Source organism: Teleopsis dalmanni, chromosome 2, assembly GCF_002237135.1.
Source record: "Teleopsis dalmanni isolate 2A chromosome 2, ASM223713v2, whole genome shotgun sequence".
NCBI lineage: Eukaryota > Metazoa > Arthropoda > Insecta > Diptera > Diopsidae > Teleopsis > Teleopsis dalmanni.
The window spans coordinates 105,038,669-105,060,110 of record NC_051847.1 but is presented as its reverse complement, the minus strand read 5'-3'; positions in this window follow the sequence as shown (position 1 = coordinate 105,060,110).

Below are 21,442 nucleotides of genomic sequence, written 5' to 3'. Positions count from 1 at the left end.
TTATTTATTTTATTTTTTATACACGTTTAACACTTATGTGCTGATGATTGGCATAAAGCATTGGAAGATAACTAGTGTGCTTGCGTTGTTGGAAGCACCTCAATACTTTCGGCACCTGTTATGCGACATCTAATATACACAATATAAATATTGTGATTTTGTATTAGGAGTGCAACAGTCAAAACATTTATTAGTTCCATAATTTTTTTATACCAACGAAGTTTAAGCGTATTAAGAATTCGCATAAACTTTCATAAAGAAATGTGTTGGTGTAGCCTAAATCTAATTACTACAGCAAATACTTAAGTTGGAAGTGTACTATGTACAGCAAAATATTTTCGATCCTCTGAGTTGTTTATATAAAAAGTTACCCTCTAAATATAGTTTAATTTTTTAACCCATTGCAAGGCATACCGCAGTTTAAAATAGTTCACTGCAGTGAAATGCAGTGGTGTGTCTTAACTAACGTCAAAAGTATGTATAGTAGTGAAATCCTCAACGATTTTAAGAATAAACAGAGTGTGGATCTGAAGTTAATTCTATCCATTCATAAATGTAACAAAAAGAAAACTATAATATATGGCGTATTATTATCACCTGCGAGAGACAGCTCAACTGGTTCGTATCAATGAATTTCAGTAAATTGATCATATTGTTCACTCTGAATGTTTTTCTACCTACACAGTTTTGTGGGTACATATACATTTAAACACACAAGATAAAGAATTAAGTCGTTTGAAATACATTGCAATCAAACACAACCTGAAGAGAATGCCTATCCTACAACTTTGTTGTTATATATTATAGTATGGTATAATAATGAAGCGCAATGACATTCATACATAAATAGATATTGATCATAAAGATCATTCATTTTCACACCATGAATGCTACGCCTTTAGTCAGTTGGTCAGTCGGTCATTTTTAAATTCGTTAAACTCAGAATTCGTCTGTTTATCAGTCGTCCCTTGGTTTTTGTCCCAATCTTTTGGAGTTTTAATATGATATGGCTGTTTTATTGTCAAATTTTGATGGAAACCGGTTGAAGTCATTTTCAACGGGAAAGCAAAACTTACTTTTATTTGTACTCATTCAGCCGAACCTTTCTCGCCGTTGTTTACTTTAATCAGGTATTCTTACTTTTATATAATTATATGTTTTGTTTATTTTATTAGCAATTCGTTTTTTTGTTGTTTTCCTATTTTTCGTGTTAAAACCATTGAAATGTTAATCGAAATTAATGATGATAATTATGATCATATTTTAATGCACTTATGAATATTAGTTCTGAATACAGAATATCTTTTGAGGCATTAAATATACATACATATGTAAATCTGTCTCTGATAGGGAACATCCAAAAACTTTTCAACTGCAACATTGGATATGCATAAAATAAATAATGGGTGTAATAATAAAAAACAAAAACACGAAGCAACAATCGAAACAAACACCTTTTAAAATTTGTCTGGGCTAAATTACCTAAATCGATTCAAGTTTCTTGCTAGACCACCATTACTCGGCCGCTGCCCTGACAGTTAAGAAGATGAGTTTGTTTTTAGAATTTGTGGTTTGTGTGGAAATGCCAACAACAACTTTTCGTTACCTTATACCGGAAAAGCACAATGTCAACGGTTCTGTCATGATGTGCAAACGTCCCTTGTTATAACATTGAGATTGGCTACTAATTTATTTAAAAGTGTTAATTTGTTAGTATTTTATTTAAATAAGAAAACTTTTTGTAGTTGTGAGTGCATACGACGTTAGGGTATATTCTATAAGATGCTATAACAAAACAATTTTAAGTAATGTTTTTCAAATCCATATCTTAAGCAATTAATCGAATCTATGAGAGATACGCTTAGATAGAAGTTTAACATGACGTTAGTACATAAAATAGAAAAAAAACAGTAACTTAAAAACTTAAGACCTTAAGCGAATCCTTCTTTATCTTGGAGTATATGTAATATATATTTTATGTAACACCATCATTTGATCAATCTGACATATGGTGTTCAATATTTGGCAACCCAGATACATCAGATATTGAAATTCTGCAAAGAGCAAAAATAGAAAAATAGAACCACCTTGCTACATCAGAAATAAAAACATTTACATAAGTAATAAAATATTACTGATAAAATCAAAATTGTAAAAAATAGTTAAAATCCCGGTGAAAAGCTAAGTGCCAATGTTAACTCCTTACCCACAAAGCTTGTATTTATGACTAGACACTCATGTCTATATATGTAAAATCATCCAGGTATGAAGTCAAACTAAACTTAATATAAGTTGTTATTTATTACTATCATAGTAAATTTTATCCATTTTCTCTTCTAGTCTTGTTAGAAGAGAAAATATATATCAGATAACCTAGTCTCCGAATCACTTAATCACAAGAGTATGTGCATTTCTATGATCAGTTCAATTGCATTTAAGCAAGGACCCGTAAAATTGAAATTACTAATTATAGTTAATTTACAATTTCTTACACGTTAGTGTAAATAAATAATTTTTAAGAGTTCAAAACTTATTATATTAAAAAGAAAGCTGTAGGAAATAAATTTCATTTATGCATATTTACATGAAAACAGGTTAATATAATCTTAGGATAATGAAATTATATAAGACATTATTCTTGTAAATTATTGTGTTTAAAGTAAACAATAGTGGAAATAAGAACTATAGGCAGAGAACTTAATAATGCAAATTATATCTGGATAATATATGCCGCGAAGCACCCAATAGAATTAGGTTTAGATCTATGGCAGAGTCCCTATGTTCCACGAGGAGAAGAGGACAACAGTAAGCAAGTAAGTAAGTGTAGCATATATGAAAAGTATTTTATTAGTCTTCATAATCTTAAAATACTAAAAAATAATTGATTCCTTTATAAAAATTTTATTCTATATTTAAATTCTCTTATCCCATTTTCATAACTCAAACTTTCTTTTGAAAACTCTTGAAACTGTTAATAAAAATCATATTTTTCTATATATTTTCTTTTAAGTTTGTTTGTAAGACGCAGTTAATCGTCAGTATAAGCTGTGGAAATATATATAATCGCGATTTGTGTTTGGTTTAGAAGCCATAATAATCGTTTAAATAATTGGTGAAATATAATTATTTTAAGATATACCATATTAATTCCATTGAAATTGTTTTTGTCATTAATTCTTATTTCATCAAAGCTTACATAGTTTGTTAGTTTTTGATAGAGAACTAGACGACCTGATAAGTAATGTATCGAACTAGTTTAGAATTTATAGCTAGTATCTGGAATATATTTTTTGTCTTAGGTTTTTGTAGTTCAATATTTTTTATAACTAAATTTAGCAGCAATTTAATTTATTTACATATTCATAAGTAGCCGTGGAAAGTATATGATGTTATTTTAGTGTTTCTTATATATGTACATACATATATATAGACACGCTTTCCTTAAAAATTAAAACTTACTGATCTAGTATTTATTTTTCCATAGTCGACAAGGTTCTTCAAAGTTTGTAAAGTTTTGTTACCAAAATTTTTAGTTAATAATAGTACTAAAATTTAAATACAAGTGGCTCTTCTAGAGAATTTGTAAAGGAATTTAAAAAATTGAAACAAATGATCGTTCGCAAATAACATTGGGTTATTTTCATTTTAAGAAAAATTTGAACTCAAAAGGTTCATTGAAACACTATAAACGAATAATAATCATAACGCTGTAATGATTCTGTGTCAATAGGCTATATATTGACACATAAGGCTATATATATATATGTATATATGTAAGTATGTACATGTTGTGCTCACAATAATCTGAACAATAACATTTTAATATTTGTTCAGATTATCAAATTGTCTGAATTGTTAAAACAAATTTTATTTTTACCAGTAATGTAGAAAAAACTTTATTATGTTGAGGCTAGTTGAGTCAGTGCACCTAAGCACTTTTACTCTCTATTAACTGCGAGGGTTCTTCAAAACCCCTCTTTGCGCCTTGACTCGATTATTGTGTATCACTTCATTAGACTAAGCAATAATTGACCTCAGATCTGTATACCTCCCCGAGGAGCCTGTAACCATTCTGAGATTTGATAACGCGGTGTTGGTAACTTAATTTATAACTTATTTGAATTACTGCTCGTAATTCTTATACTAAATCTAGCATTTCACAATATATACTAAACCAATTGATTTTGTAAAACGTTTAAATGTCAGAGTAGAAATATATTTAATAAAACCATTTGTGCACGTGTTAATGAATAGGATATTCGAAAACAAAGTTATATAGAGAAGTAAATAATATTTTTATCATTGACTTTTTTCGTCTCCATTATAAATATGTCCCCCGGTTATTGCGATGCCCGTATTCTGAAGAAAACGCATGGAACAGGTAAATCTTATGTATGATTATTAAATTTTGGGATATAAGGCCAAAGTAGATTGGCCATATAAAGTTGTTTTCAGTTTCGAAATTTATAATATATGTTTAATTAATAATTAAATTTAATTAAAATATTACTTTTGTGTACATTTATTATAATTTTGACATAATTGTAAGCAGCATTGTTAAGAAATAATTATTATACCATATAATTATAACAAATTTCAATGTACAAGAAATATTTTTGATTTATTCAAAACCTTTTCTCGATAATAATATTGGTCATTCAACATTTTACACACAAGAAATGCAAAACTGCCGTATATGTCGTATGTGTCGTATATCTTCGTATACAGTTTAAATGCGGCTGCGTGCATTAATTAATTGAATTTAACTTTGAATTGAAAAACACGAGATCACATTCGACACAAGTACAATCATTGTACTTTAGACTAAAAATTAATCAAAAATATTTATTAAAATCAATGTTATAATCACTGCATGGAATGTTCCTTATTATGCCAACCATTAAATCATTAAGAAAAATTAATACGAAAAGAAATGTGAGTACGTAGTCTAACATGTACATATGTACATGTAATGAAAGAGTCTCATAAAAACTATCAACATTCAGCTGTTAATTATTTAGTGTGTTTTATTTGAACACCTGTGTTTATTTTGAGTCGAGTGTAGAAACATAAAATTATTAAGCATAAGTCATTTTATCAATCATTTTCCATTAATTAGCGTGTAATCTAGTAATTGGGCACTGTTTAATGAGTTTCAGGAGAAACACAAATTCTAAAATAAGCTACATAAACAAATACGAGTATATAACAATAATAATATTAATAAAACGTAATAGGAATATACATCGTTTCTAATTGAAGCAGCAAGGAACTATTGGATTACGCTTTGGGAGTCATCTGGGCCAGCCTATGCAAGCAGAATGGACATATGCCGAACCTAATCGTTATGCCAATACTTTCACAATGCGAATCACAGAAGTAACTGAGCTCGAGGTACAAGGAGCTATTATAAAGTCCAGTGATTGGAAAGTTTCAGGTTAATGTTTAATATGCTGAAACGGTCAGAGGATTTTTTATTTTTTCTCAACGCTGGTATAACTTACGCTGGAAAACGATTGACTGTCTAGCGCAAGCAGTGATTAGTGATTGGTGATTAGTAAATGGATATATGCGCATATAGACGTTAATGATATTGATCGAAGACCAAAAATGCTGTAATGCTAGTTCAAAGGGACGCAAACAACAACTGTACAATAGCAGTAAGACAAGCAGTAAAAGCGAAAAGAAATCTATTTAGTTGCTTTATTGACTATGCTAAGGCATTCGATAGTGTCCCATATTTTTGGCTGATGAATGTGTAACGGCTATAGATTCTGAATTTATCAAATTTTTAACAGTAGTCATTAAAGGGTGGAATATTATATTATCGGTACTTATGACAAATGGCGTTAAGTTATCAGATGTCATAGAAATAAGAAGAAGTGTTTTTCAAGAACACCCGCTGAATCCTATTTAGTTTTGTATGGCACTAAACCCTCTCACATGACTGTTAAAAAATGTTAACAGTCATGCCATCAAATATAAAATGCTCAACAGCAAGTGTGATATACATTTACTATATTTTGGTAACATTAAATTGTGTGCTAGAACTGACGAACATCTTAACAGTTTGGTGTGGCTCACAAATATTTTTTGTAAAGACATTTGGGTAGAATTTGGGTTAGACAAATGCCAAAACCGAGTCATTCGAAGAGGTGGACACAGCTTTGAAAACTTGCATATTCAAGCCACAGCTGAAACAGATTTTTATATATTGCAAGGTGCACGCGTGATTTAAAAAAAAAATAGATCTGTCCTTTAGATTTGGTGGTGCTTGATCAGTATAAAATTGATGACTGGAGCGCATTGCGCTTTTGTTTAACCTCTTAAGTGTTTGACCACATTTTCGAAATTATGAAATCGTTATAATTCGTTATCAATATAAGCATCAGCAACAACAAATTTATATGACGAATGCCGCGCTCAAAAACAGCCTTTATATAATGTAAATAATCGGCGTCAACAGCATCGTTTAATAATGTTCGAGATACCGTGGAAGTATTATTATCGTTTGATCCTGAGATCAAAACATTAACGCCTATCCAATTCATAAAGCGGGTCGAATAATTACAGTTAGCATATAACAACGATGCAAAGGTATTATTATTTGCAGTGCAGATGAAAATGTTTGGTAATACAAATTGGGGATGGGGATGGATTCATGCTGCAATGGTTTTAAAAAATTGTAGCAAATTCGCAAACGTTTTTCCTTGTGTAAAGAACACAGCGGATATTCACACGGAATTAGCAGCTACGCAGTGTAAACATAACGAGACTCAATCATGCTATTTGTAATTAATGAACTTGAGAACGATATAAAAGTTATATAGCAGCAACAAACATTTAACCAGTTTAATGAGCCTTCCGAGTTTCTATAACATAAATAGAAGCCAAATCAATAAGTCGCAACTGAAGAGAGGAGATTCGAACAAAAATGGTGATATGCATACATGGGTGTGTTACATTTGTCTCCAAAGGGTCATTTGTCGAATGATCCTACGTGCCAAAAGGTATGACACAATGCTGGTATATGTTTTAGTCAAAAGAGGCTAAATGAAGTTTTCACGCTATTTAATGAAGCCATATTTCTACTACTTAATTGCCAAAAATCATATAAAAAACTTTAAATACTATAAAAAGCTAGCTAAATTGAAAACGGATTCGGCCATTTAATAGCGGTATGCAGGCAATGGCATTAATAATGCATAACTTATTATATAATGCTGTTATGCCAGCAATATCACGAATGTAATAATAACAGCGGACTGCAAGTGCTTGTAGATGAGAGACCAAGATATCGAGGTAGAAGAATACTTCTACCTTAATTGCAATTAAAATTGATTCCAATTATACATTTAAATAATATAGTTTCTAGGGCGGTTTGATAAGTCAGTGACTTTTTGAATAAAACAAATTGTTTTCGGCAAATAAACATTTTATTTTTCTACTTAATCACATTTTAGCTCTATACATTTAGTCCAGCGTTTTTCTAATTTTCTTATTCCCTCCAAATAATAGTTTTCTCAAAGCTCTCAAAATAAGCGTTCGTTTCGATAATGACTTCTTCATTCGACTCAAATCTCTTATCGCCCAGCCATTTTTTTAGGTTTGGAAACAGAAAATAGTCGCAGGGGGCTAAATCTGGAGAATATGCTGAATGGAGTAGCAGTTCGTATCCCAATTCGTGGATTTTGGCCATCGTGACTAGACAAGTGTGCACACATGCATTGTCTGGATGGAACAACACTTTCTTCTTCGCTAAAAGCAGCCGTATTTGCTTCAAATCAACGTCGAATCTGTTGAAAAGCGTTGAATAATATTCGGCGGTGATCATTTTACCTTTTTCGTGGTAATCGATGTGAATTACACTGCTTGCATCCCAAAAAACTGTGGCCATGACCTTGTTGGCTGACAGATTCTGTTTGGCCTTCTTAGGTACCCGTTTAGTTGAGATATCTACAGCTGAGCCAACTCACGTACTTTCATTCTCCGATCTTCCAATATCATTTCATGGATTTTATTAACGATTTCCGGTGTGATCACTTCTTTTGGGCGACCTGAACGTTCGGCGTCAGTAGTCCTGGTATGACCACAACGGAACTCTGTAAACCACTTCTTAACCATTGAAATTGATGGTGCCGAGCCTCGTAGTATTTATCAAGTCTTTCCTTAGTTTCAGTGATGGATTTTTTACGTAAAAAGTCATGCTTAATTAGCACACAAAATTCACTTTTTTCCATTTTCGTAAATACTCAAGAAGTTTTCTGTTTTGAACGGCTATCAAACACCAACTGAACGACGTACCTTGGTCAAAATTGGAAAGTTGCCCACTGGTAGATTGCAGTTGATGGCAGCACTGTTGCATTGGGAGTAACTGCGCGGGAAATTCAAAAAGTCACTGACTTATCAAACCGCCCGCGTGTTTATATAATATATATTTATAAAAAGATTTATTTTAAACCTGTTAAGAAAAATAATACCATAATATTTATTTCTTGTTTCTTTACAAGTTCCCGTCTGAACTCAAAAGCAATTGATTATGACAGTGTTGCTGGCGACTGCAGTGGTATGAGCGGTGTCAGAGATTTCGGCGACGTTAGAGGCATCAGCAACAACAGAAGTTGAACGGCAGTAATATTAGCAAAATTTTTAAGGGCCCTTTAAGCATTATCATCAGAGGTCGATGTCGTCGCTTGCCATTACATATCAAATTTTTAACAATTTTTTAATCATGCCCCAGAAAAAAACAACAAATATACTAGAAAATAAAAACATACATGCATTTAAACAATGTTTTCGCTTTCATCTCTTTATGCGCTTATATACACATTAGAATTTTTTTCACAATCTTTTATAAAATGCGATATTTGTTTGTGTAATAGAAACATTTAAAATTTTAAGAAATGACAAAAATCAAAAAATGTTTATTTTCTCACCCAAGTCTACTCTCCAATATATATTTTTGAAAAGTATTTGACATACTGTTTTCATTTATTCTTTACTTATTTGGCCATAACAACTAACAACAACATACCGGGTGTCGGCATGACGCAACATGTCCCTCCAGGTGCCCCTGCTGCATGCGCGCCTTATCTAGTCTCATACATGAAGTCTGGTTAGTGCTGTCGAACTTGATCATTCCAATGGAGAGGGAGTTTACTTCTACGCCTTCTCCTCTAACCCCCGCTTTAAATACCTTAGTCGATAGAGCATCTTCATCTGTTTTTACATGTTTCAGATTTTTTGCAGATTCTTTTTCTATAGCAGCAAAGGCAGCCGTTACATCACGCTTGCTACGCGCAATGATGTCAATGTCGTCAACAAGGAGCTGGACACATTTATGAAACATTGTTTCATTACGATGAACACCAGTCCTGCGTATGATCACTTTTTTAATGGAATTGAAAAGATCACATGAAATGGGATCACCTTGTCTGAGGTCTTGCACAGTATGAAAAGATTCGCAGAGACTCGATCCTACCTTGACGGAGCTACTGATACTGTTTAACGGTATTCTGTGGAGTCATTTTACAAGGATAAAGAGGTAAGATATTGCAGCTTAATCATGATTCCTTATAGAACTATCTAAAGCTGCTTTAAATTCAACAAAAAGGTGGCAAGTGTCGACGTTATGTTTATGTGCTTTTTTGTCGCAGTGTGAATATCTGAGCAATGGTGAAGCCACTAGGTTGAAATCCGCACTGATAAGGCCAAATCCGTGAGTTATATATGGCTTCAATCTTTCACGCAGTGCAAATGTAAGGATCTTGTACGCGAAAGGTATTAGGCCGATTTTGCTGAACACGTCGGGTGCCTTTTTTCAAAACAAGACAAATGGTACTGAGATTCCAATCGCTGGGCATACTTTCACCCAACTATATTCTGTAGATAAACTGACGCATGCCCCTATCAGCATATCGGCCTTGAACAGTGTTGCAGGTAGGTCATCTCCCCTTTGCCGCTTTATTATTCTTTATTCGCTTTATAGCAGCACACATTTCGCTGTAACTAAGTAGTAAAATTTCAACACCATCACTTTCGATTGGGGACACCAAGAGCATTTTTTCAAAGGCGGTATTAGTGTTATCATCGCCAGGTAGTAGTTTGTAGAAATATTGCTTCCATGCTCTTAGCATATTCTGTGTATCTGTACCCAGATCACAATTTTTGTTCTTATACGTTGATGCTCCAAGTTTAAAGTCTCGAGTCTGACGGTTGGTTTTTTGATAATAATTACGGGCATCACTCCTGTTTCAAGGAAGGTGATTCCTCGAACCGTAATGGTTCGAGTCAATATTCGGATCATGAAACAAACGTACGACCATCACACTTGAATCAAGTCTTGCGTCAATCACGAAATAATCAATCTGGTTTTGTGTTGATTGATCGGAAAATAGCCACGTTGCTTTATGAATACCACGGTGAGGGAATCTGACACTAAATACTACTATGTTTCGCGCCGCACCGAAACTAATTAGCCTCAGATCGCTGTTGGAGGTGAGTTCATGGAGGCTGAGATTTTTTCTTTCCTGACCTTTGTGTTAAAGTTCTCGAGAGTAATTTTAACGTCATGGGCGGGACTGAGATTATAAATTTTCTAGAGTTTCGCATAGAAGGTATCTTTAGTCAAGTCATCCTCTTCTTTTGTCGACAAGTGAGCGCAAGCTAGGGTGATGTAGAAGAAATTTCCCTTGAAGCGGATTGAAGCAAGCATTTTGTTTAGTGGTGTGTTTCACTGAATTGATTTTGACAGTCTCTTGCTAACCAGAAAACCACATCCAAACTCATGTATATTTGTATTACAACTGTAGTAGATATCACAGTTTGTTTTTTTGCAACAGCCGTATCCTGTCCATCTAATTTCTTAGATTTCTACGAAGAATTACGCCCGAGACAAATAAGATTTTGTGTGCTCTCAATTCTTTTAATTCTTTTGTGCATATGAAATTAATTTGCCTTTTGTGAATTTGTGATAATTTTGAATAATAAGTGAATGAATAAATAAAAAAATTGCACAAAGCAAAATCACGTCTTTTGTTTAGAACACTGTCCCAGCGAATAAAAATTTTATTGCAACGACCCTGGACGACGGCTGAGAACACCTCAGCAAAATATAAATTGGAACACACCCGGAAAAGTGTCGTTACAATGTAAAAGCCATCTCGTCGTTTTAAAAGCTCAGTAGGGCTAGTGTGGCATTAATACTATCTCTTACCAAAATACAAGCACGAGGTGCTGGTGTTGTGGGTGCACGCCCAATACGGTCGACAGTAAATATTTAAATAAATTGGCCTTACATTTAGGTCTCATATTACGAAACTGTAACATTAAACTATGTTGAAGGCAACGATCCGACAACGTAATAAGTGTAATATGCTGACACTGTATAACGTGCCCAGAAAAACATAGCTTGTCGAGCTTTGCTCGCGAAGCACTCTGGATGCATATTGTTATCATCGCTTAGCTATTTGACCGCGGAAAAGAAAATCTGAAGTGAAGTTTTGATGCAGTAAAACTTTAAAATATATATTATATATAATTAAAATATTTTATTTAAAGTAAAATATATTGTAAAAACGCGAAAACTACTCTGTACGCAATAGCACAATCTTATAAAACAAAATAAAAACACAAATAAGAGGAAAAAGTACATGCGTAAAATGCGTAAAGTGCGGTTCAGCAAGAGTGTTTCACAGGGCAATGGAACGCCGCACTTCATAACATAACAACTTAATAAGAAATCTGGTAAAGCACACTGTGTCGAAAACATGGAATATTGATTGTGGTTAAGAGCGGGTTATCAATGTTTACATGACAATGCGAATCTGAACGTTTGCAATGTTTTCTGTGTTGTTGAAAACTCTACAGTCAAACAGTGAAGGAAGTTCAATTGTAATATAATTTCAATTGTATTTAATTTTATGCACATAAAAGCTTTAGCTTTAATTTTAATTGATTAAATATATAATTTTATGCATGTAAAAAGCTTTAGTGTGACATGAACGTTCAAACGCAGCAATTTATTGCAGAACCAGAATTGGCATTAATAATATATTCCAAATCTCCATGAAAACACATTTGTTCCTCTTTGATTTGAACGACGCTACCAGAATACACAGCAAATACCAACAGAGTTAACTGCGTACGACAATTAACCTACACAAAATTAGCGGCAACGTAAATAATTAATCTATGCTGATCCACATCAAATCCCACGCTTACTGTAACGTATAGTCAACAGCAGCAACAGTAACTACTGGCGTCTAACATAGGAACATTAGATCGGAACAGTAGAAGGTGTTAGAGAAAAAACGAACTGAATTCTTCAAAAATAGAAAAAATTAAAAGTGTACCTTCAAGACATGTGTATTGATTTGGGGAATCAGAAGGGAAGATTTAACACTGGCATGATCGTCAGTAACTTACGTAAGACTCTTTATCTGGTTTTGATAGACATATGGCTCCTGGATAAAGGTTAGGTCAATCTTTTCAGATATTAGGCGTTGTGTCAAAACCACTGTAACAGCTTTGGCATCTTGAAGATTGACCTACAGGTACCTCAACATATTTATTTCTGTCAACCTTTACCGTTCCGCATTCACTTAGACAATTTTGTCCCAATTTTGCTTTCTGTCTAGGGAATTTGGTAGTTGGTATTATTGGCCCTTGTTTCTGGATTTTCACTAGAGATACCAGTATACTGCCATGCTGTTTCGAGGTGTTGGGTCGGGTATCGGTCTAAGTACTATCCCGTGTTACTTGTATTGTGCCACTTGGCTTATCTGCCTATGATTTTGAGGTACTAGGTCTTTCACCTGGATGCGGCCTCTTGGATAGAGACACCTGTGGCTAAAATTCACTGAGATTCTCCGACGTTAGTGACCTTTTTGCCGCCAGTCTTTCATATCCACTGGGTTTCCTTTCACAAGTACGTGCATTTACGTTAAGTTCAGGTACAGCCTCCCTGCCTGATCGACTATCCAATTCTTGGATTTCTCGTCAACCGAAACCGTGATGGTTTCCCCACCAATCTTGTCCTTTTCAGTTTTGAGAATGATGACGATGACGTGCATATGCGAACATTTTGTTCTTTCAAACGGGTTAGCAAAATATCCGGTGGAAGCACAGCAGAGGGGGGAATAAAGGACATGTACACATATCTCTTGTGTATTTCTCTGCCCGGAAATATTTTAAGAAAAGCATCTGGGAACGGTTAAAGCTTTGAAACACAATTAATCAACCAGTTCCTCGTTTCACCATTGCAGCATGTTAATGAAAACCATCCGTCACTGGTAACACTGGTAATGAAGCCATAAACACTATTTTGTTTAGGAAGTTTATAGATTTTTTTCAGGAGCTTCGATTTGCTCATGAGTGAGAATTACTTCCAGATATTTCTCAAGTGCAATAACCACCTTGCAGGCAGTGGCAACGTCGCTGTAAAAAGGCGTCGGGTTCGCCTGGTATTCGATTAAGCTAGTCGTTTATTGGCAGCCTTTTGGCTTTTTGGCCTGTGGGCGTTGTGCTTCTTCGGGATATGTGTTGCTAGAGCTGCACCTTTCTCTGGTACTGGCTCTGTCACTTTCTCTACCACCAGAGAAGCTTTGCAAACAGAAAAGCGCCCCTCTCTTCTTGCTTCGCAGTCTCCAAATCCAAGCCGATCATGGCCTTGATATGCCTTTTCTAAGCGCTGGTGAAATATTCCGCCTTCTTCCTGGTCTCTTTATTGTCGTCATGTGGGTTCACCGTGGTCTGAGTGTTAGCATTTTACGCACTGCCATCGCAATCTTCTGTGTGCATAGGACCCTGGACCCTTGATATCATTGGTCTCTGTGCTGATAGGTTCAGATAGTACGAATCTTGAATCTTAAGTCTCTGTTCAAGATTTCCTCCAACTTTCATTCGCGAACGGAGTACAGCTTCTTTCTCTGACTGTTCCATTAAATTATTGCTAATGTTATTTAAATTTTCCATACAGAAATAATTAAAAAGGGAAAAACAGTCACCCAATGCTGAGCTCTATATGTTGAGAGATTTATTTCCTTTATTATATGTATTTACTAATTATATTATTAATTATATTATTACATTTTACACTTAAATAGCGCGTGCTGCTTACTTTTTTTAATGTTAATAGCAACCCAATGTTGACTTTCATCAACCTTATTGACTACATACGGTAATTTGGAATAACAAGGTACATTACATTCAATATAATTTTTTTTACTTACTTGGTTTTTTCTTTCTATAATTCTTATAATTCTTCTTCTTTCTATAATTCGTTTTTCGTGATTATTAAGCGATCTACTGGCATAACTAATGGGGTGCTCTTCTTGTGTTAAAACAACGGTGACGTCGTTAGCATCAGAGGCTATTTCCAACTTCTTATTAAAATCGGGATACTTTAATATCGGTAGGTTAACTAATAGTTTTTAAATTTTTAAAGGAACTTATATATTATGGATCATTTGTATTAATTTTTATATTTTTCTTCAAATATTTGATCATTCCTTCTGTTCCTTTGAATTAATGTTTTATAAGTTTTCGATAATATCCTGTCATTCAAATAAAAGATTTGATTTGTTCTATGGTTATTGGTAACTTTAGATCGAAGTTCGTGTTTTATTAAAACGTATAAAGTAAATTAATAAATTCTTAAGTGGCGCAGGCAAAAAAGGAAAATTAATCCGAAGATTAATTTAAAAGAAACCTAAATAAAAAATAATAATAATAAAAAACAGGAAAAAATAATTTATATTTTTTAGACACAAAGTCTTCGCTAATAATAGCGTACAGAAAATATTTATCACGAAAAAAAAATTTATATTTAGTATATTAAAATTAATAACTAATTAAAAATTTCAATTTTTTAAACTATTTATATAAATAGTTTAATAAATAGAAATCTTTTTTTTTTGTTGTTTTGACACATATAAAAATAACTATTATTAGTAATAATGGAAAAAAAGAAACAAAATATAAATACTATTTTGTTAAAACAAGAATCTGATAAGAATTAATATACTAAAGTTAAATTCAATTAAATTAAATTGAATTAAATTTCAAGTTATTTCTTTTTTTTGTTAAACAATACTATATAAACTATTCTTAAGTAATTAGATTAATAATATGAAATTAATTTAAAAAAAAAGTTATTATGTTAAAAAAGAATCTAATAAATATTAAGATACTTAAAATTGAATTGAATTAAATTAAGTTTAAATTATGTTTAAAATGAATTATATTAAATTTTGAGTTATTACTGATTCCGTTAATCAATAAATAATAAATAATAAATAAATAAATAATTCTTAAGTAATTAGAATTATATGAAATTAATTAAAAAAAAAAAAAAACTATTATAGGCGTTTTTTTTTGAAAATGAATAATAATTGTTTGCAATTATTATTGAGAATATTTTTTTTACATGATTATAAATAAAATATAATTTTATATAATTCGTGCTTTTTAATAGTAAAATAATACATAGATCAAATAACATATTTTTTACGAACAATGACGACAGGAAATACGAATAATTAACGAGATCATTCGTTGACAGATAACTGGAAATTTCCAAAAATCGTTCACAATAGACGAGTGTTTGGTGTTGGCAACCATGTGTTTTGAGCTGCTTATTAGTTAAGTAATTTCAAAAAGGTTGGACTAAATAAGCCAGCATTGTTGTTGTTTCATATTCTATTTTTTAAAACAAGCAGTTGTTCTTTTGTGACATGCTTACAAAAGAAAACGCTTTATATTAAAAAAGAATCTGATAAAAAGTAAAATACTTAAAATTGAATTCAATTAAGTTAAATTGAATTTAAATTAAATTTAAGTTAAATTTATATTAAATTAAATTTTAAGTCGCTAAACAATACTATATGAACTATTCTTAAGTAATTCGAATTATAATATTAAAGTAATTGAAAAAACCGTAGATTAGTCAAACCTAATCTTATTATAAATTGTAATTAAAGTTAAAATAATTTTTAGAAGCCAATGACAGAATTTCCATAATAGTTTTTGTACAAATATATATTAATATGATATATGTATATTTGATATAATTATGAAGACAAATGTACAGGAAAATTTAATTTTTTTTATAAAACAGACCACGGAGTATCTGTAAACAAGGGATAGAGGAGTTACGTGAGAGCATGTATTCTCTCACTTTCAACTTTGTGTGGTGAACTTAACATATGTACATATATATGTTAAGATATATGTATACCAGGAAGAAGGCAAATAAGTTATTTCTGAAGGTCATGTTTTATTAAAAAGTATAAAGTAAATTAAGAAGTTCTTAAGTCGCACGTTTATGTTCTTTTTAATCCTATAGTAACGTTAGATAGTTTTGTAAATAAATTAAATTGTAATGTTGTAAATTATAACAGTTATTTAATTTCGATAAATAGATAAAAGCTACAAAACTTATTAAAACATATAACTCAAAAACTCTGAGTTCATTACTAATCGACTGGGTGCACTTCTTGGTCTAATCTCAATCAATATTCCAATTAGTAATATCAGCGATATCACTGTCTGGAATATTAATCAGAGTAACTCAAGTTGTATCTAAGCCCCTACACCACGACAAGGTGCCTACCACATAGAGGACATTAGCCCTTAAGCGCATCCTTACGTCGTTCACTGGCGTCTGATTTTACATGTCGGGTGCCAAACCTTGTACACAACCCAATTTTTGGGTCTTGAGTATAGGACTTGCTGTACGTACTATTAGTTGTCGAATTTGGTTTGAAGACAACTAAAATTACGTTGGTATTTTCTATATCAAATTTAATCAGACATAGTGCCTTGTATACTCGCTTACAGCGGTTCGCGGCATCCTCCCCTTTTAAAACTAGGAATAAAGTATATAAAAAGCTATAGCTATATAATTCACACGCTGTTGATTTGAACTCTTTTATTTAAGAATAAAATCTTAATGATAAAATATTTAATGACAACACAATCACACGAGCAGAATTGCATCTTTGGTCGTGTTCATTTTAGAAATTTCGTTTTAATTTAAAACGTCTTTTCTGAAATATACTCCTACATTTTAAAATACATCTGCTTAAAAAAATTAAGTATTTTTACCATAATTTCTAAGACAATTTAGAACATTTCTACTAAAATATTTCCAAATTTTCTTACTCGTATTGCAACTTAAAATATTAATTTTGAAAACAATTTTAAATTGTTTTTTTAATTCAAAAATTTCTTCTTAAAACTAATTTAAAATTTTCTTTTTCTTTTGTAATGTATTAATATTAAATGTATTAAAAAAGAATGGCTTTCTCTGACTTATAAAATTGAATACTCTTATTATAGGTATTTACATATTACATAATTTGTACTAGGTGGACATATCGTAGAGTAATAAAATTCCTCCATTTGAAGGAATGAGCTATGATGCAATCAAATTGGAAATGAATTCTGTTTACGGCAACTTTGCACTATCGTTCACAACAATAAAATATTGGAAAGCTTAATTTAAACGGGTTGTCCGGAGCGTCTTTTGGACACAACTAAAATAACATTGAAAACATTGAATGATCCAAAAATCAAATCGCGCGATATAAAAGGGATGAGAAACATATTATGTGTACGTGTATCGAATATTTTACATGAATACTTGGGTATGAAAAAGCTTTCATCAAGATGGGTGCCGTGTTTGCTCACAATTGACCAAAAACGATAACGACTTCGTCATTCAGAGCATTGTTTATGCACAATCCAGCTGAATGTGAGCATCGACTAGTGACAATTGGTGAAACATGGATCCATTACTTCACACCTGAGGAAAAAAAACAACCCTGAGAATGGATAGAGCGAGTGGGTAGTGCTATCAAACGGCAATGAACTCAACGGCTGCAAATGTTCTGGTTTCTATATTTTAGGATTCAAGTGAATAATTTTCAGACTATTTTAAAAAAGAAAAACATCGATTATAGGATCGATTATATGAGGACATTCTAAAAAAACGACCACATTTGTTGAAATCAAAAATGTTGTTTTTGCAGGATAACGCATCCGCTCACCATGGCAACATTACGGTAAGAATAGTTTCTTCATCCATTGTATTCTTCAGATTTGGCTCCCAGTGACTATTACCTGTTTCCAAAATTGAAAAGATGGCTCCAAGGAAAGAGATCTACACCAAATGATGAAGTGGAATTAGAAACAGGTATATTTTGGAGAACTTGATAAATCATATTATTTAAAAGGTATCCAATTATCGACAGATCGTTGGACTCGGTGTATCGAGCTAAAAGGGGACTACAGTGAAGCATAAAATATGCTTTTTCAAAAAACAATGCGTATTTATCAATTCACCTGGTAATATGTGTACAAATACTTTCAAGATGTATTAAATTACATTAGTTTACTCATTTCGGTATAGGTTTGTTTTCCAAAGACGAGACCAACATTTTCTATGATGAAAATTTCTGTAGAACTAAAATATCATAATGATTTCTTCTCTTGTGTGCCATTTTCCCGTTATTTGCGAAAAATCATAATTTTGATTTTTCTCAAAACGTAAGTCTCCATAGGCCCCCATAACTTTTTTTGGTGAAGTTACTGCATGTAGTGTTGTTCATTCAAATTAAAGCTAAAACTTTAATCTTTAAACGGTTATCGGCTTATTAAGTAACAAAAGCGATCCACATTATAGAGAAATCTTGTTATATTTATTTAGTAATTACAATGTTATTGAGGCAAATATGTCTCTAGAAATGCATTTCTTGCACTCTCATGTAGAAGCTGTATTCTTCAAAAATGCGGTTTTGATTTGCATTCTAAATATTACAAAATATATTCGAAAAAATAATTTTTCTATATTGGTTTGACTTTCTTATAAAAATCACTCTTTTGGACAAATTTGGAAAATATATAGAGCTTTTGCAATATTTATTCGATTTTTATGTTTAGCCACTCAAAACGATTGAACTAAAAAATTTTTAACATCAGTTGAAAAGAGCGCAAAAAAAATTTTTCATCTGTATATTTTTAACTATAGCAGCTTAATTAATAAAGTCATATTGGCATTATATAGTTTAAAATATTTCTACAATTTTTAGCTTTAATTTGATATACAATACTACATGCAGTAACTTCATAAAAAAAATTACAGCGGCATATGCAGAATGAGTTCGACGGTATAGTTTCACTATAGAAAATGTCGGTTTCGTCTTTGGAATTTTTTAGCGGTAAACTATTGTTATTGTATGTTTTTAATTAATTTAAAATTAATTAGATATAATTAGATATTAGATATTAGAGAAGATTTTCCTAGTCGCAGTGTTTGTTTACTATATGTATTTAATTGATCTAAAAGTAGTCAATGACTACTTAACATAAGCTAAAAATAAATTATTTCGTCTGTTTTTATTATAGCTCCAGTTTTGGATGAAAGAAATATAAAGGCATATATATTTATATATAGGTACTATATATACTCGAATATTTCATGATATATATTATGATATGGATATTTCGACGAAAGACAAATTGCGATGCACGAGACATGTTTTAATTATAGAGGTTCGAACTGTGGAAGAAATTATTAGGTTTCTATAAGAATCGAAATTTCCAGTATTTGTAATATAATTAGAAATGTGATAAATATTACTTCTTCTTGTCGACTTTTTATTGAAAAAGTTGCTCTAATCGTTTGTATCTTCAAAAGAATTGCTTTCTTTCGTTGGAAGCAGAATCGCTGCACAACTAACTTAAACAAACCTATTGTGTTAAATTAGGTATAACTTTAAGTAATTAAAATAAATATAATTTATATAATTTATAGTAATTATTGAATGCAGAGGTTAAATGCAAACAACCTACAATCTTTTTATATTACTATGCCTGTCAGTACACCAGAAAGACGTAATAACGTGTTCTGGTATCCATTCATACGATGTTTCTCTAGTAAATGGTATTGATAAAATGTTTAATCTTTGCAGCAAAGATCAAAGTATGACCTTCTCTAGAAAATTATGAACTTCTCACTCCTGGAATCAAAAAAATGCTAGTTTTGTATATCGCTACTGCATAAAGTAGATGAGTGGTTCAAACACTCTACAAAGGTTAGCAATGTTTTTGTAAGTGGTGTTCATTATTTTCAAATCGATATGAAGATATATAAAATCAATCCTTTAGGCAAATTATTACAGTCATTCAGAAATCAAGTCATTTCGCCGTCTACACCATAAAAAGTTCAGTTATATAATCCAAATAAAGGGCTGAAATTGATAGGAAAAATTTTGTCTCAAGTTGCAATTTAGTCATCTGTGCTGATCCAGAAAAATAAAGAAAAGCTGTTTGTAAACATGGAAATCTTGAATTTGTGTGGGCGTTAAATTATCATGCAGTACATATCACATGATATTGGTAAAATTTTTAATTATGAGTTGCGTAAAATTGATTACAATTTTAGAGATATTACGATGGTTTTGATGAAAGTTTCTAAAAGTTCTTTTGAAAAACCTTGCTATAACGCATTTAAACTGAAATTTTAATAACTTATAACGATATGCTTAAGAACAATATAATAGAATATATTATTGCATTGGAAACGTCTTAAAATTTTATTCGACAAAAACAGGAAATCTACTAGAACTCAGCAAATTTCAAATTATGTATGATATCTCAGGAAAAAAAGCGACAGATTTGACGTTGGAAAGTAATTTTTGAGCTTTATTTTCCTTGTAGTTCTCACTCAGAATAATACATCACATGTAATTATGAATATATATTAATATATATAATATAGATATAATATATCTATATTAAAGATCTGATTAAAAATCCGATTAAGCAAAGTACTAGAGCTATGAGTGTTAAGATTCATGATGTTAAAGGCTTTATAAGGCATCAATATAAGTTGGCACTACACTCTCATTGTAGTGCTCATTGTAAAAACACAAAAGTTTGAAAATATATACTAGCACTAGATCAAAAATTTAAAAAACATTGCACGAAATCATAGCAGTAGATACTTAATCGAACCTATAGCCAGCTATTATTCATGGACTAGAAATAAACTCACATATACGGAAGTATCAAATTAAAACGGTGCAATTGGTAGTGGGCATCAAAACACAACTGTCAGCTTGAACAAAATACTTCAATATATAAATAGTAATATGCTTAGAGCAACATCCCGGTAAACACTTACCAGTTATCTGACTTGAATGATGTTCGATACCCAACGTGACCTTTCTTAATTTTCAAGGATAGTGGTTTTCAGACATCAATCCATTTTGGTAAACATTGAGATACTGTTCCTTGCCATTGGGAAATTTTAGTCTAACTAACTAGTTGAATAAAATTATTTGGAAATTTTGTTTCAATGTAATCTCTCGTACATGCAAGTGTAAATATGGATAAATAGAAACAGTTTTGCTTCCCTCGCAGATGTCGAGGCAAGCCG